Source organism: Pan troglodytes, chromosome 4 (assembly GCF_028858775.2).
Source record: "Pan troglodytes isolate AG18354 chromosome 4, NHGRI_mPanTro3-v2.0_pri, whole genome shotgun sequence".
NCBI classification, from domain to species: Eukaryota; Metazoa; Chordata; class Mammalia; order Primates; family Hominidae; genus Pan; species Pan troglodytes.
Window position 1 is genome coordinate 178,863,456 of NC_072402.2, and position 17,200 is coordinate 178,880,655.

General features: G+C 45.1%; 1 pseudogene; it reads left to right on the forward strand.

Annotated features, from left to right (window-relative positions):
• LOC112207629 (tubulin beta-8 chain-like) overlaps positions 1–17,200 on the forward strand; it is a 56,751-nt pseudogene that overhangs the window by 16,734 nt on the left and 22,817 nt on the right.

A 17,200-nucleotide genomic window follows, 5' to 3' on the forward strand; every position in this document is an offset into this window, starting at 1 on the left:
CTTCTGTAATTCGGCCCTCACAGGGGCCAGAGTGCAGACACAGTGGCAGATCAGATGCCTCGTTCCATACTCCAAGCCCAGCCTGAGGGATGCCTGATGGCCCAATTCTCAGCCCTGGGGGCAGACTGAGGGCTGAACGGTTGGGATGCCCCTTGTCCACTGCACTGTCCTTTACAAATGTAGGGGGCCCATGAGCAGCACAGCTGTCAATGAAGAAGTTCTGACACATCTCACAATCTGGAAGTGAGGGAAGCAGGGATTAGGAAAGTTGTAATGCATGTTCCTTGATATAAGAGCTTCAGAAAGAGCTTGGCACTCACATTATTTAGCCCCAATCCTGTACTTTAATTCATTCGAGTAAGGGAATGATTTGTGGGCCAAATGATGAAATTATTGTACCAGGACATAACAGCAAGCTGTGTGAGTGGCTGAAAGGGTCACTCACAGAGGTAGTCATCATCCTGTGGCTCGCTGATCTCTTTGTATGCATGACCCTTTCTTTCTCGCAGGCTATACATCTTTCCTACGGTCTCCTTCCTCCTGAGTTCTAGGTTGGAGAAGAGTAGATGGGTAAAATTGGGAGTCTGGGGTGTTTGTCCTTGTTTCATAAGAAAATGTGAAATCTCCTACCATCAAATTAGCATCTACCTTTCTACATACTCTAGTCTCCCCCTCTTTACTGCTTCAGAGAGACTTAGACCCCACACCCACACTGACTGTAGATGCCTATTCAATTTTAGTTTCTAGCTGTTCTCATTATCCCATTAACCTCCCAGCCTTTCTGCTTACAAAATGGTTCATTCATGCATTTATTTATTCAGAAAATATTTTTTGAGAATTCATTACATCTTAGGCATTGAACAAAGGCCTGGACATACAACACTAAGAAAGTATAGTCTCTATAGGGGATCTTCTATGTACTAGTTGACATGTGATGGAAAAGGAAATGTAGAAACGCACAAAAGAATATATATTATCAGAGAGGTACTTATTGGACACCTCACATGTATCAATTCATTTATATTTAATTTAATGATTTCAAACAATACATGAGCTCTATATACTTGGTCTCATTTTACAGATTACCATTCAGGAGCCCATGGAATTTATAAGATTTGCCCAAGGCCCCAATGCTTCTGTGTGGATTATAACCCAAGTGAGTGACTTCAAAGTTAATGTTCTTACATGCTATTCAATACTGTATCCAAGGCTAGGCATGGTGGCTCAAGCCTGTAATCCCAGCATTTCGGGAGGCTGAGCTGAGCAGATCACTTGAGGCCAGGAGTTTGAGACCGGCCTGGTCAACATGGTGAAACTCTGTCTCTACTAAAAATCAGCCGGGCACGGTGGTGCACACCTATAATCCCAGCTACTCGGGTGACTGAGGCATGAAAATCGCTATTTTTGTGGAGGCAGAGGTTGCAGTGAACCGAGATCTCACCATTGCACTCCAGCCTGGGTGACAGAGTAAGACTCTGTCTCAGTGAACAAATAAATAAATAATTTTAACAAAATACTGCATCTAACTTCTGGTCTCACAGTTGAGTCCAGCTTAAGCCCAGGCCTATCCAAAGTCCACCCCACATAGGTAGACCATACTCACCAACCTTTCTAGAGGACATAGCGGGACTAAATTCCCCTCAAATTTTTTCTTACCCAGTTTTAGTCTAGAGTGCTGTCCAGAGGTACTTGCTTCTCCAGGAGGGGACACTGGTTTCTGAGCCTGCTCTGAGCCATTTGTATTCAGTAAATTTGGCGTTCCTGACAATTCTTTCAAACTAGATTCATTATTGAATGACGACTTGGGCATTCCCTTTAATGTGAGAATCACATATTAAAAGACAACGTGCATTTATTTAGTTCTTTACGGCTTGCAACATGTTTTCATATGACTGTAGTTAATGTTCAAACCTTGGAAATACCTAGAGTGTCTAAATACTAGAGGGAAAAGACAAGGTCTAAGTGGGTAGTGAATCTGGGACTCTAACCCATGTCTTAAGGCTCTTTCCTTCAACTTTCTCTCAAAACGTTCTATGTAAGTTAAAGGGAAGGAGGAAGAATACTTGGGAAGACTAGCTGGAGAATCAGCAAGATCTGTGAAAGAAGGGGATAAGGGCTTACAGAGAGAAGGAGGGAATCTTCCATAAACTAGTAGACTTTTGATGGAAGGGGAAATGTAGAAAAGCACAGAGGGACAAAGCACATCTGGAAAATGAGGTAATAGGGCAGTAAGGTTCGGAACAGAACAAAGAGATGATTGGCAAAAATATATCTAGACAACTAAGAAAGTGAAGTCAAAGTTGCATGTTGCCATATCCTGGAAAGAATATTTGGCTTTTGAATTAGATTAGTTAGTTCCTGTACCAATTCTGCTTGTCTGCTTGAATAAGGGTGTATTGTTAGCTAATTTCTCTTTAGTTTCCCGATCCAGAAGTTGGCATACATGGTTTTTTTGTTTTGTTTTGTTTTGTTTTGTTTTGAAAAGGAGTCTTGCTCTGTTGCCTAGGCTAGAATGCAGTGGCATGATTTCAGCTCACTGCAGCCTTCACCTCCCAGGTTCAAGAGATTTTCCTACCTCAGCCTCCCAAGAAGCTAGGATTACAGGCACGTGCCACCACACCCAGCTAATTTTTGTATATTTATTAGAGACGGGGTTTCGCTAGGTTGGCCAGGCTGGTCTAGAACTCCTCACCTCAAGTGATCCACCCACCTCAGCCTCCCAAAGTGCAGAGATTATATGTAAGAGCCCCCGCACCCAGCCCATGCTAATTCTTTTTTTTTTTTTTTTTGAGAGGGAGTCTCACTCTGTTGCCTAAGCTAGAGTGCAGTGGCATGATCTCAGCTAACTGCAGCCTCCATCTCCCAGGTTCAAGCGATTCTCCTGCTTCAGCCTCCCGAGTAGTTGGGATTACAGGTGTCCACCACCATGCCCAGCTGATTTTTGTAGTTTTAGTAGAGATGGGGTTTCACCATGTTGGCCAAGCTGGTCTCGAACTCCTGACCTCAGGTAATCTGCCCACCTCTGGCTCTCAAAGTGCTGGGATTACAGGTGTGAGCCACTGCCCCCGGCACTAATTCTTAATATTGTAGTGAACATGAAAGATAATAATGTTCACCAAAGTGTTTTTTGAGCTACTTAATACAGTATGAATGTGAGATTAATAATTATTCTCGCCAGGCACAGTGGTTCACACCTGTAATCCCAGCACTTTGGGAGGCCAAGGCAGGCAGATCACCTGAGGTCAGGAATTTGAGACCAGTCTGGCCAACCCTGTCTCTACAAAAAATACAAAAAACTAGCCGGGTGTGGTGGCGGGCACCTGTAATCCCAGCTACTCGGGAGGCTGAGGCAGGAGAACAACTTGAACCCAGGAGGTGGAGGTTGCAGTGAGCCGAGATCGCGCCACTGCACTCCAGCCTGGGTAACAAGAGTGAAACTGTCTGAAAAAAAAAAAAAGAAAGAAAGAAAAGAAAAGAAAAGAAAAAAATAATTTTTCTCACAGACTGGGTGCGGTGGCTCACATCTGTAATCCCAGCACTTTGGGAGGCCAAGGTAGTAGGATGGCTTGAGCCCAGGAGTTCAAGACCAGCCTGAGCTACATGACAAAACCCTGCCTGTACAAAACACATAAAAATTAGCCGGGCATGGTGGTGCATGCCTGTGGTCCCAGCTACTCAGGAGGCTGAGGCAGGAGGATCACACTAACCTAGGAGATGGAGGCTGCAGTAAGCCGAGATTGAGCCGTTGTACTCCAGCCTTGGTGCAAGAGCCAGACTCTGTCTCAAACCACCCCCTGCCCCTGTAGAAAAATAACAAACGAAAATTATCTCATAGTCCTGATATATCTCTACAGTTGAAATCTAACTCAAAGATATTTTCAGCATTCCTTGACCCTGTTACTTATAGTTTAATTCATAAGCTTGGAATCAATCATTCAGAAAACACTCAGGAGGCTCTCAGAGGCCCTGAGCTGGGCTTGGGAGTTCTGAGAAGAATCAGGAAGGGACTAGACTCCTGAAGAGCTCACAATGAAGAGGCAGCAGGCAGGCTAAACAAATAATTACAAATAACATGAGAGTTCCCTAATTGGAGCCCAGAGGAAGGAGCCGTTACTGCCTTCTACAGGAATGAGCATTTGAAATTGGTTCCAGAAGAATATATTTTTACTTAATAGGGTGTAACCTATATGAAGTCCTAAACCATTTTCTTATTTTGTTTCTCAATCTTCGAACCTGAAACTCCTCAGGGCTGGAAGCTGCTTCCTCTGATCAGAATGGGTCCCTTATGAGGGTAGGGACCCTATCTTCTTCTGGTACCATCCACAGTATGAATTGTCTATTTACTTGGAAGCTTCCCTTAATCAGAGTGTTTTAGTGCAAATCTGACTTTACTACAACAGAGAAAAACTGAGGTTGAAAAATCAATTGGACGAATGATGTAAAGACATATGGGTAAGACAGCATAAACTTTATAAAACTATGAAACTTTTAATGATCTTGTAAGTGCTTTAGAGAAGGAGTTTTGGATTAGACTGCACCAACACTGAATGTGATCCCAGGGATATAACTGAACATTTTTATACCTCAGTTTCCTAACCTGTAAAATGGCTATAGTTATAGTACCTACTTAATAGGTACTATATGTGAAGTTGAATAGGTACTATACGTAAAGTTTATTCATGTAAAATGCTTAAAATAAAGTCTGAAAATACTGAGAAAATAACCCATGGTAGCGATTATTGTTGCTGTTCTTATTAACTCTTAAAATAATGATGATGTCAGACACTGCGCTAAAGAGATCAGGAGAGGAAGGCAGTAGTTCCTAGGATAGTCTGTACATTCTCCTTCTCTTACCTGTATTTGGATCTATGAGGAAGGTTTCTTGTCAACAGGATTTGGGAGATACTTACCTTCTGGTGTTTACTCTGTTCTCCTCTGAAGGCCATCCAAGGAGGTTTGATTAAAAGGTGATGAGAAATCAGTGGTTTGGTTGGTAAATGTTTCCAAACTCTAGAGATTTTTTTTTTTCTTTTTGATATGGAGTCTCCCTCTGTCACCCAAGCTGGAGTGCAGTGGCACAATCTCCCCTCACTGCAATCTCCGCCTCCCAGATTCAAGCAATTCTCCTGCCTCAGCCTTGTGAGTTGTTGGGAACTACAGGTGTGCACCACCACACCCAGCTAATTTTTGCATTTTTAGTAGAGATGGGGTTTCTCCATGTTGGCGATGCTGGTCTTGAACTCCTGACCTTAGGTGATCCACCTGCCTCAGACTCCCAAAGTGCTGAGATTACAGGCATGAGCCACTATGCTCGGCCTAACTCTGGAGTTTCTCATTAGAGACAGAGAATTCTGAATCAGAGAGTGATGATTCCAAGTATTATCCAAGGGCAATTTGGAAATGTTTTCTGAAGTATCATTAAGGCCTATGCTTCTATTGGGGGCATTGCTAATTTTCTTAAGATTTAAAAAAATAGATAAAACTTCATCTTTGTTCCAGCCTATCTGTAAAGGTATACCTAATAAGGTGTTTATTACATTAATTTTTAAAATGTAAATTGACCTTTCATGACAAACACACTGAACAAACTAGGAATAGAAGGAAATCACCTCAATGTAAAAAGGTCATATAAGAAAAGCCCTTTTTTTTTTTTTTTTTTTTTTTTTTGAGATGGAGTCTCACTCTGTCAACCAGGCTGGAGTGAAGGGGTGCGAGGTCGGCTCACTGCAAGCTCTCCCTCCTGGGTTCAGGCGATTCTCCTGCCTTAGCCTCCCAAGTAGCTGGGACTGCAGGTGCCTGCCACCACGCCCAGCTAATTTTTTGTATTTTTAGTAGAGATGGGGTTTCACCGTGTTAGCCAGGATGGTCTCGGTCTCCTGACCTTGTGATCCTCCCACCTCGGCCTCCCAAAGTGCTGGGATTACAGGCATGAGCCACCGCGCCCAGCCGAAAAGCCCATTTTTTAACATCATAGTCGATGATGAAAAACTGAAAGCCTTCCTTCTAAGGTCATAAACAAAGTAAGGATTTCCAGTCTTGCTACTTCTATTCAACATAGTCCTGTAAGTCATAGCCTGAGCAATTAGGCCAGTAAAATAAATAAAAGGCATCCAAATGGAAAGGAAGAAGTAAAATTATCTCTGTTTGCAGATGACATGATCTTACATGCAGAAAACTATAATGATTCATTAGCTGGGCATGGTGGCGGGCACCTACAGACCCAGCTACTCGGGAGGCTGAGGCAGGAGAATCACTTGAATCTGGGAGGCAGAGGTTGCAGTGAACCGAGATCATGCCACTGCACTCCAGCTTGGGCGACAGAGCGAGACTCCATCTAAAAAAATAAATAAAAATAAAACTATAAAGATTTTACCAAAAAATTGTTAGAAGTAATACACGAATTTGGGCTGGGCATGGTGGCTCAAGCCTATAATCCCCGCACTTTAGGAGGCCGAGGTGGGGGGATCACGAGGTCAGGAGATCGAGACCATCCTGGCTAACATGGTGAAACCCCATCTCTACTAAAAATACAAAAAATTAGCTGGGCGTGGTGACGGGCACCTGTAGTCCCAGCTACTCAGGAGGCCGAGGCAGGAGAATGGCATGAACCTTGGAAGTGGAGCTTGTAGTGAGCCGATATCATGCCACTGCATCCCAGCCTGGATGACAGAGCGAGACTCCGTCTCAAAAAAAAAAAAAAAAAAAAAAGAAGTAATACATGAATTCAGCATACAAAAGCAACACCCCAAATCAGTTGTGTTTCTATTTAGTAAAAATGAGCAATCCAAAAAGGAAATTAAGAAAAAAATCCCAATCACAATAGCATCAAAAAGAATAGAATAATTAGGAATAAACTTAACCGAGGAGGCAAAAACTTGAACACTGAAAACTACAAAACAGTGCCGACAGAAATTTAAGGAGACACAAATAAATGGAAGACATCCTGTGTTCGTGGATTTGAAGACTTAATATTGTTAACATGTTCATACTATCAAAATGATCTATAGATTCAATGCCCTGTCTATCAAAATGCCAATGCTATTATTTTCAGAAATGAAAAAATATCCAAAAAATCATATAGAATCTCTAAGGACCCAGAATAGCTGAAACAATCTTGAAAAAGAAGGATAAAGTTGAAGGCCTCACACTTCCTGATTTCAAAGCATATTACAAAGCTACAGTAATCAGAAAAGTATGGTACTGGTATAAAGACAGACATATAGACCAATGGAACAGAATAGAGAGGCCAGAAATAAACCCTTGTGTATATGGTCAAATGATCTTCAGCAATGATGCCAAGACTACACAATGGAGGAAAGGACAGTCTGCAAGAAATTGTATTGGGAAAACTGGATATACATATGCAAAAGAGAAGACAGACTCTTACCACATATCTCATATAAAAATTAACTCAAAATAGATTAAAGACTGAAATGTAAGGTCTATAAGTACAGAACTTCAAGAAGAAAACACAGAGGAAAAGCTTCATGACATTGAAATGAACAATAACTTCTTGTATATGACACCAAAAGCATAAGCAATAAAAGCAAAAATAGACAAGTACGACTACATCAAACTTAAAAACTTCTGTGTAGCAAAGAAAACAATCAACACAGTGTCAAGGCATCCTACAGAGTGGAAGAAAATATATGCAAACCATGTATCTGATAAAGGGTTAATGTTGCTGAGTGCAGTGGCACATGACTATAGTTCAGCTATTCAGAGGCTGAGGTGGGAGGATCACTTGAACCCAGGAGTTCGAGACCAGCCAGGGCAACATAGTGAGACCTCTGTCTCAAAAAAAAGAAGATAAAGAGTTAATATCCAGGCCAGGCACTGTGGCTCATGGGTGTAATCCCAGCACTTTGGGAGGCCGAGGCAGATGGATCACTTGAGGTCAGGAGTTCATGACCAGCCTGGCCAACATGGTGAAACCCTGTCTCTACTAAAAATACAGAAGATTAGCTGGGCGTGGTGGTGTGTGCCTGTAATCCCAGCTACTCGGGAGGCTGAGGCAGAATAATCGCTGGAACCTGGGAGAGGGAGGTTGCAGTGAGCTGAGATCGCGCCATTGCACTCCAGCCGGGGTGACAAGAGCGAAACTCTGTCTAAAAAAAAAAAAAAAAAAAAAAAAAAAAACAAACCGAAGAAAGAGTTAATATCCAGAATATATGAAGAACTCCTATAATACAACAACAAAACAAATAATTAAATAATGGGTGCTATGGGCTGAATTTTGTTTCCCCCAAATTCATATGCTGAAGCATATTTAATACCTCAATATGATGGTATTTAAAGATGGAGCCACTGGTAGGTAATTAGGGCTAGGTGATGTCATGAGGGTGGGACCCTTAGGATGACATTAGTGCTTTTGGTCGGGTGCGGTGTCTCATGCCTGTAATCCCAGCACTTTGGGAGGCTGAGGTGGGCAGATCACTTGAAGCCAGGAGTTTGAGACCAGCCTGGTCAACATGGTAAAACCCCATCTCTACTGAAAATACAAAAATTAGCTGACGTGCCCCTGTAGTCCCAGCTACGTGGGGGGCTGAGGCAGGAGAATTGCTTGAACGAGGTGGAGTTTGCAGTGAGCTGAGATTGCACCACTGAACTCCAGCCTGTGGCAACAGAATGAGGCTGTCTAAAAAAAAATCTTCTAGTAGGTATTATTGCTTTTATAAGAAGAGGAAGAGAGAAATTCCTTCTCCTTCCTGCTGTTGGCACACAAATAATTCATGTAAATACACAGTGAGCTGGAGGCTGACTACAAGTCAGGAAGAGAGCCCTCACCGGAACCCAACCATGCTGGCACTCTGATTTTTTACTACCAGACTTCAGAAATGTCAGAAAACAAATTTCTGTTGTTTAAGCCACTCAATGTGTGGTATTTTCTTGTGGCAGCCTGGGCTGACTAATACAATGGGCAAAAAGCTTGAATAGACATTTCTCAAAAGAAGATACATAAATGGCCAAGAAGCATATGAAAATATGCTTAACATCACTAATCATCAGGGAAATGAAAATTAAAACCACAATGAGATATCACCTTATCCTGTTATGATAGCCTCTGTCAAAAAACCAGAAAATAGCAATATTGGCAAAGATGTGGAGAAATTAGAACACTTGCTTATTGTTGGTGGGTAGCTTAGTCTGTTTTCTGCTGCTTTCCTAGAATGCAAGAGAGTGGGAAATTTATGTGTTTGTTTGTTTTTTTGAGATGGAGTCTCATTCTGTTGCCCAGGCTGGAGTGCAGTGGTGTGATCTCGGCTCATTGCAACCTCTGTCTCCCGGGTTCAAGTGATTCTTCTACCTCAACCTCCCAAGTAGCTGGTAATACAGGTGCATGCCACCATGCCTGGCTAATTTTGTATTTTTAGTAGAGATGGGGTTTTGCCAAGCTGGCGAGGCTGGTCTCGAACTCCTGACCTTGTGATCTGCCTGCCTTGGCCTACCAAAGTGCTGGGATTACAGGCATGAGCCACTGTGCCTGGCCCAGAGTGGGTAATTTATAAAGAAAATAATTATTTGGCTTGTGGTTCTGGAGGCTGGGAAGTTGAAGAGCATGGCACTGGCATCTTGCAAGGGTCTTCAAGCTGCATCATGACATGGTAGAAGGGTAAGTGTGCATGTGAGACAGAGAGAAAGACAGGGAAGGGCCCAACTCATCCTTTTCATCAGGAACCCACTCCTGCAATAACTAACCCACTCCTGTGATAATGGCATTAATCCATTCATGAGGTTGGAGCTATCATTACCGAATCACCTCTTAAAGGCTCCACCTCTTAATACTGTTACAATGGCAATTAAGTTTCCAATACATGAACTTCCACACATTCAAACCATAGTAGTGGGAATGTAAAATGGTGCAGACACTGTAAAAAAACAGTATGGCGCTTCCACAAAAAATTAAAACCAGAACTACCTTCTGATCCAGAAATTCCACTTCTGGGTATATAATATATTAAAAAGAATTAAAGGCTGGGCGCGGTGGCTCATGCCTGTAATCCCAGCACTTCACGAGGCTGAGGCAGGCGGATCATGAGGTCAGGAGATCGAGCCCATGAGGCAGGCGGATCATGAGGTCAGGAGATCGAGACCATCCTGGCTAACATGGTGAAACCCCGTCTCTACTAAAAATACAAAAAAATTAGCCTGGCGTGGTGGCAGGTGCTTGTAGTCCCAGCTACTTGGGATGCTGAGGCGGGAGAATGGCGTGAACCCGGGAGTCAGAGCTTGCAGTGAGCCGAGATTGCGCCACTGCACTCCAGCCTGGGCGACAGAGCGAGACTCCGTCTCAAAAAAAAAAAAAAAAAAAAAGAATTAAAAACGATCTCAAAGAGATATTTGCACACTGATAGTTATTACAGCATTATTCACAATAGACAAGAGGCGAAGCAACCTAATATCCATTGACAAATGAATGGATTTTCAAAATGTGGTATATACATGCAGTAGAATATTATTCAGCCTTAAAAAAGAAGAAAATCTTGTCACATGCTGTGACATGGGTGAATCTTGGGAACATTCTGCTAAGTGATTAAATAAGCCAGTCACAAAAAGACAAATGTTTCATGGCTGATTCCACGTATATGAGGTATCTAAAGTAACCAAATTCATAGAAACAGAATTGCAGTTGCCAGGAGCTGGAGGGAGGAAGCAATGGAGTGTTATTGTTCAATGGGTTAGGGTTTTAGTCATGCAAGATAAAGAGTTCTAGGGATCGATTGCACAACAGTGTGCATATAGTTAATAAAGTTGTACGCTTAAAAATTGTTAGAAGAGTAAATATATGTTGTTTGATTTCCACAATAGAAAATAAATTGATTTAAATTGGGGATTTTAACTGAGTTCAGATAAAGATGTATAGATGTGTGGTAAACCACGGGAGATAGATTCCCTCTAAAGAGACATTCTTTTCCTGTCAAAACATTTGCAGAAAAGCAAACGCTGGCCTTTCATTCCTCTTACATTACATTAAGGTCTTAAGGAATCTCAAATCCACAGATGGGGAAATCGTAGACCCAATCCAAGTTGCTTTCTCCAGTTTGGGCAGATTGACTGTGTTTACTTCTAAACTCTCCTAACCAAGCAGTAGAAGAGGAAATGAGCTTTGCACTTCTATTTTATAATTATGGTACATTATTTTATCTACTTGATGCTGTCTCTGGTCAGTGACGTATGGGAAAGATCAGGGCAACTAAACAGCTCTCTCAAACCCACTCCAGAATCGAGACAAAGAAGTAGATACATTTTGGTATAAGAGGATCATATAGTATGATTAAATGTACATAAATGATGTATCTTTACTTAATATTATTTCTTCTAAGACATTTAACTCAATAACTATTATGAGATTGGTGTTAGAAAGCTTTTTTGTGGATTTGCAGTTTAATTGTTTTCTTTAATTGTTCTGTGATTTATTAACATTGTTTAGCAAAAACAATGTTTTCTTTTTTTAAAAAAAAGAATGACAATTTTTTTTTTTTTTTGAGATGGAGTCTCGCTCTTTCACCCAGGCCGGAGTGCAGTGGTGCTATCTCGGCTCACTGCAAGCTCCACCTCCTGGGTTCATGCCATTCTCCTGCCTCAGCCTCCTGAGTAGCTGGGACTACAGGTGCCCGCCACTGTGCCTGGCTAATTTTTTGTATTTTTAGTAGAGATGGGGTTTCACCGTTTTAGCCAGGATGGTCTTGATCTCCTGACCTCATGATTCGCCCACCTCGGCCTCCCAAAGTGCTGGGATTACATTGTGCTGGTTTGTTGAACATTTATGTTTTTGAGGGAAGACTCTTTTTCCTTTGTTAAATTCTGAAATGAAGCTGAGACCTAAACCGAGGCCGGTTTCAGGAGGTCACTTTTTTTTCCCCCCGAGACGGAGTCTTCTCATTCTGTTGCCCAGGCTGGAGGGTGGTGGCATGATTTCGGCTCACTGCCACCTCCACCTCCTGGGTTCAAGCTATTTCCCAGCTTCAGCCTCCTGAGTAGCTGGGATTATAGGCACCCATCACCATGCCCAGCTATCTTTTTTTGCATTTTTAATAGAGATGGGGTTTCACCATGTTGGCTAGGCTTGTCTCAAACTCCAGATTTCAAGTGACATGGTTGCCTCAGCCTCCCAAAGTGCTGGGATTACAGGTGTGAGCCACCATGCCTGGCCAGGAGGTCACTTCTAAATCTTACTGGGGGCTATGCACGGTGGCTCATGCCTGTAATCCCAGCACTTTGGGAAGCTGAGGTGGGAGGAACACTTGAGCCCAGGAGTTTGAGGCTGCAGTGAGTTATGATTGTGCCACTGCACTCCAGCCTGGGTGACAGAGTGAGACCTTGTCTGTAATAATAGTAACAGTCATCATCATCATCATCATCATCATCATCATCCCAGCATTTTGGGAGGCCAAGGCAGGCAGATCACTTGAGGCCAGGAATTCGAGACCAGCCTGGCCAACACGGTGAAACCCCATCTCTACAAAAAATACAAAAATTAGCTGGGCAAGGTGGTGCACATCTGCAGTCCCAGCTACTTGAGAAGCTGAGGTGGGAGAATTGTTGAACCTGGGAGGTGGAGGCTGCAGTGAGCCGAGATTGTACCACTGTACTCCAGCCTGGATGACAGAGCAAGACTCTGTCTTAAAAAAAATAAAAATAGGCCAGGTGTGGTGGCTCATGGCTGTAATCCCAGCACTTTGGAAGGCCAAGGTGGGTAGATCATCTGAGGTCAGGAGTTCGAGACCAGCCTGACCAACATGGAGAAATCCCATATCTACTAAACAAAATTACAAAAAATTAGCTGAGTGTGGTGGCGCATGCCTGTAATCCCAGTTATTTGGGAGGCTGAGGCAGGAGAATCGCTTGAACCTGGGAGGCAGAGGTTGCCGTGAGCCAAGATCACTCCATTGCACTCCAGCCTGGGCAACAAGAGCGAAACTCCATCTTTAAAAAAAAAAATCCTCCTTCCCTTCCCTCTTACCTTGCTGCCTAGGTGTCCATTCTTCATCGGAATCTTCTGTGTCATCCACCTGGAGTTTGATGGCCTGCCTTCGGTGACACATGAAAGCTGGTCGAGTGGCTCTGAGACCTGAAAAGAAGCAAAAAATTTTGCTCTGAAATGGAAGAGCTGGGAGGAGGAACAAAGGGCAGTGGCAATGGAAAGCACCACAAAGCCAGTGCTGCTCAGTCTGATGAGCTGGGAGAGTCTTGGACAAGGTCAAGATGTGACCTCTGCATGGTCAGTATCCACACACAACCCTGCACTGACGCAAAAGAACAATATTTCCCTCCAGATTTGTCTCCGTGCAAAAGGGAATTGTGGGCAGATGCCGCCACCTGATAATTAAAATAATATAGGGACCAAAGACCTGTTTTATATCGCCCAGGCTGGTCTGTGCCCAGCACTTCCTGTTACCTATAGTAATCAGTGCATTATAGTTCATTTTCACAATCCTATAGCGAGTTTTCCCCCAGTCTCCCATTTCTGCCCATTCTTCCTTGGTGAAGTATATGGAAATGTCTTTGAAGGCATCTTTGACCTAGAGGAAGTAACAGATTCCATCAGTGATTTACTAATACACATTGAGCTGGTCCTTTTCCTCTACCCTGTGTGTAGGGCATAGCCTGGGGCCTCTGGGAGTCTCTGTGAAACATAAAGACCTTCCCTCCTTCTCCAGATTGTGTCCTGTTTAACTGAGCAGACACTGAGCATTTTCCTAGCTCTCTGCTGACACAGAGCAGTCGCTGATGCTAGTGTTCTTTTCTCCCCCATGTCCTGGCCAGGACCAGCTGCCCCCATTCCATGCACATTCAGACAGAGTCACCCAAGGGTACATGTCAGGAGTCTGCAGCACTCCAGAGATCAGCTCCTGCTGGGAGTCTGGCTTCGCCTCCCCGACTTCTCACCATGGGCTTCCGCTCTGTTCTCTCTGTGTCTCCTTCTGGGCTCTCCTCTTGGGACCTTTCAGGGCTCATGGTGCTGGGACTGTCTAGAAGGCCCTGCTCCAATTCTGCATATGGGAAGGGCCCCTGAGTCTCCCAGCTCCTAGGCCAAAGGCTCCTGTGGAAGGAGAAGGTGCTGAGATGGGGCAACAGCCCTGAGCACTACCCAGAACCAGGCTCTGTCATCTCCATCTGGCTGGGGTGTTCAGAGCAGGAAGACTGGGTTCCTGGTGAGGTCTCGAGCACCCCAGGGAGGTCTGGGGGTACTGATGGGATGGGAAGGCCTCCACTGGCCATGAGCTGCCACCTAATGTAAGCTGGATTTTGTTCTTTTAGTTCCCCTGCAGCTTGGCTCATTTGGAGAAGGGTGGCACAGGTGCCTGGAGGGTTGTAGCTACCGGTGTTTGAGGGGAGTCCTGAGGTGTGAGAGCCAGAGGAGTCCCAAGGAGACCTTGAGGCCCCCTGACTGCTGGGACTTGGGTCACACTGAGGAGCAGGGTTCTGTTTTAGCGAGGCAAAATGAACATTTTGCATAGACAGGATTTGGGGATCTCTACCTGGGGATTCTAGAAAAATCCAGGAGTAAAGCAGTCTGCATCTCTAAGGGGAAGCTATCTCTCAGGTTGAGATTTGGGGTCCCTCAGGCTGAGGGGATTTGAGATGTCTTAGACTGAAGAAATTGGGGTTTCTCAGGTTGAGGGAATTTGGGGTATCTCGAGCTGAGGAGCTTTGGTATCCCTCAGGCTGATAGTATTTGTGGTTTTTCAGGATGAGATTAGGGGTCTTTTAGGCTGAAGAGATTTGGGGTGCTCTAGTTGACAGGATTTGAGATTCATCAGGTTAAGGGGATTTGGGGTTCCTCGGGATGAAAGGATTTGGGATATTTGAGGCTGAGGAAATTCTGGGTCTCGGGTAAAGGAGATTTGGGTCTCTCATTAATGGGTTTTAGGGTGTTTGACACTGAGGTTATTTGGTCCTTGAAGCTGACGGGGTTGAGTTGTCAGGCTATGTAGGTTATCTGTGGTTGGGGAAATTTGGTCTCTCTGAGATATTTAGGGTTCCTCAGGCTGAGGTATTTGGGGTGCCTTAGGGTGAGGGAAATTGTGGCTCCTCAGGCTCAGAATATTTGGGGATCTAAGCATTAGGAGATTCGATGTTCCTCTGGGTGAAGGGATTTGGGGTGTCTGAAGCTGAGGTACTTTGGGGGTTTCATGCTGAGGGGATTTTAAATCCCTCAAGGTGGCAGGATTTGGGGTCTTTTGAGGCTGAGAGGATTTGGAGCTTCTCAGGGTGAGGGGATCTGGGGTCTCCTAGGCTAAAATTTGAAGGTCTTGGGATGAGGGTTTACGAGGGTTTCACGCTGCACGACAAAGGCTCCCCATGCTCTTCACAGTCTCCCGTTTTCTCCTGCCGCGGTGTTCACCCTGGCCGGGCGTCTTCTCGGAGCCGCTCAGGAGGTGAGACGCGGTGGGTGCCAGACTGTAGTGCTGCCAGCCAATCAGCGTTGAGACCAAGGCGAGCCCGCCAATCGGCAGTCAGGAGGTGCTAAAGGGGCGGGGAGTAGGGCGGAGCCTTGCCTGTCAGTCATGGGCACAACCCGGTTTTGGGCTCAGGAGGTCGGGGAGGGGCCTGGCTTTTCCCGCCCCTGGGGAAGGTCCCGCCCCTGGGGAAGGTCCTGCCCCACCCCGCTGGGATTGCGTGCAACCATCTGGAATCCTCCCGCGCACAGGCGCAGTTTCGCGGTTTTATTACTTGGTTTTCCCCAACGCCGGTGTTTGCGACTGAGCCGGGAGTCGGGGCTGCTCCTCACGTCCCTCGTCAGGCCTGGGTCTTCTGAGGGGACACTGTGTCTTTTTGAATTGCCAGAGTTCTTGCACTGACTCTCATCTGGGAGGGTTGGTGTTCCTTTAACTGCGGTGTAAGTTGGGTATTGTCAGCTGGCTTCGTTTCTGGATGCTTCAGAGGGCCAAGGTTCTGTACAGGACCCTTACGGGTGGGTGAATTGTGCTTGGTTTCACAGATGTTGTATTAGCTGGCCAATTTTGGTGTTGTAGTTAGGGCTGTGATCCAATAGATGGTGCTTAAGAGGAACGGCTGCTATCTCCAGCAGCAAGGTTCTTTTGTACTTCGCGTTCGCAGGTGTGCTTTGCATTGAGACGGGAGAGCGATAGCCCCTCATCAGCTCCTGGACCTTGAGGGGAGCCTCCTGTGATCACTGGCGCCTGCCTGCGTTTCTTTTGTTAGGTGTTCTGAGCTGCGGGGCTCCCTCGGGCAGAGGCTGCATAGGTCGCCCCCTTTCTGGACTGGCCCTCTGGAGGGAGGCATGCCTCGCTCCCTCGTTGCCCAGGATCCCACATGTCTCACCTCTCTCAGTGCCCTGAGAGTGGGGGCTCCTCCTCCGATCGAGTGCTGGCCACAGATCTCCCCCTCGGTATCCCTAGCTACGTGCCACAGCCCTGGGGACACCAGGAAGTCCTATGGCTTGGGGTTGTGCTCTCGCTGCGCTGGGGAATCCAATGTGCTCCTGGGTCACGGGGAAGGTACTCAGGTGGAGCAATGCACTCAGGCTGGGCTGCAGAGGCTGCACTGTGCACCTACTCTTGCAGAGTGGCTAGGCATGGGCCCTGGGAGGGGCCAGTGGACAGGAGGACTTGCAGAACGGAGGCACCCAAGTCCCACAGGGAAGCTGCCACTGCTGTCTCCTGGCTCAGACGTCAGCTGCTGCCAGAGTCTCCTCCAATTAAAATTGATTTAATTAGCTTATTGTTCTGCGGGCTGTACAGGAAGCATGATGCTGGCACCTGCTTGGCTTCTTGGGAAACTTATACTCATGGCTGAAGGCGAAAGGGGAGTCAGCAATTGACATGGCCAGAGCAGGAGGAAGAGAGAAAGATGGGGAGGTGCTGTACACTTTTAAACAACCAGATCTCACTGTACAGTTCCAAAGACGGATGGTGCTAAACCATTCATAAGAAGTTTGTCCTGTGATCCAATCACCTCCCACCAGGCCCGACCTCCAACACTGGGGATTACATTTCAACTAAGTTTTGGACACAGATCCCAACCAGATCATTCCATTCTATGGAATGCTACCGTGTAATGCATCATCTATTATCATTAATTCAAAATAAATTAAAGACTGAAATGTAAGACCTAAAAGTACAGAACTCCAAGAAGAAAAAAAATAAAATCTTTATAACATTGTAATGAACAATTACTTCCTGGATATGACACCAAAAGTATAAGCAACCAAAGCAAAATTAGATAGATGGGA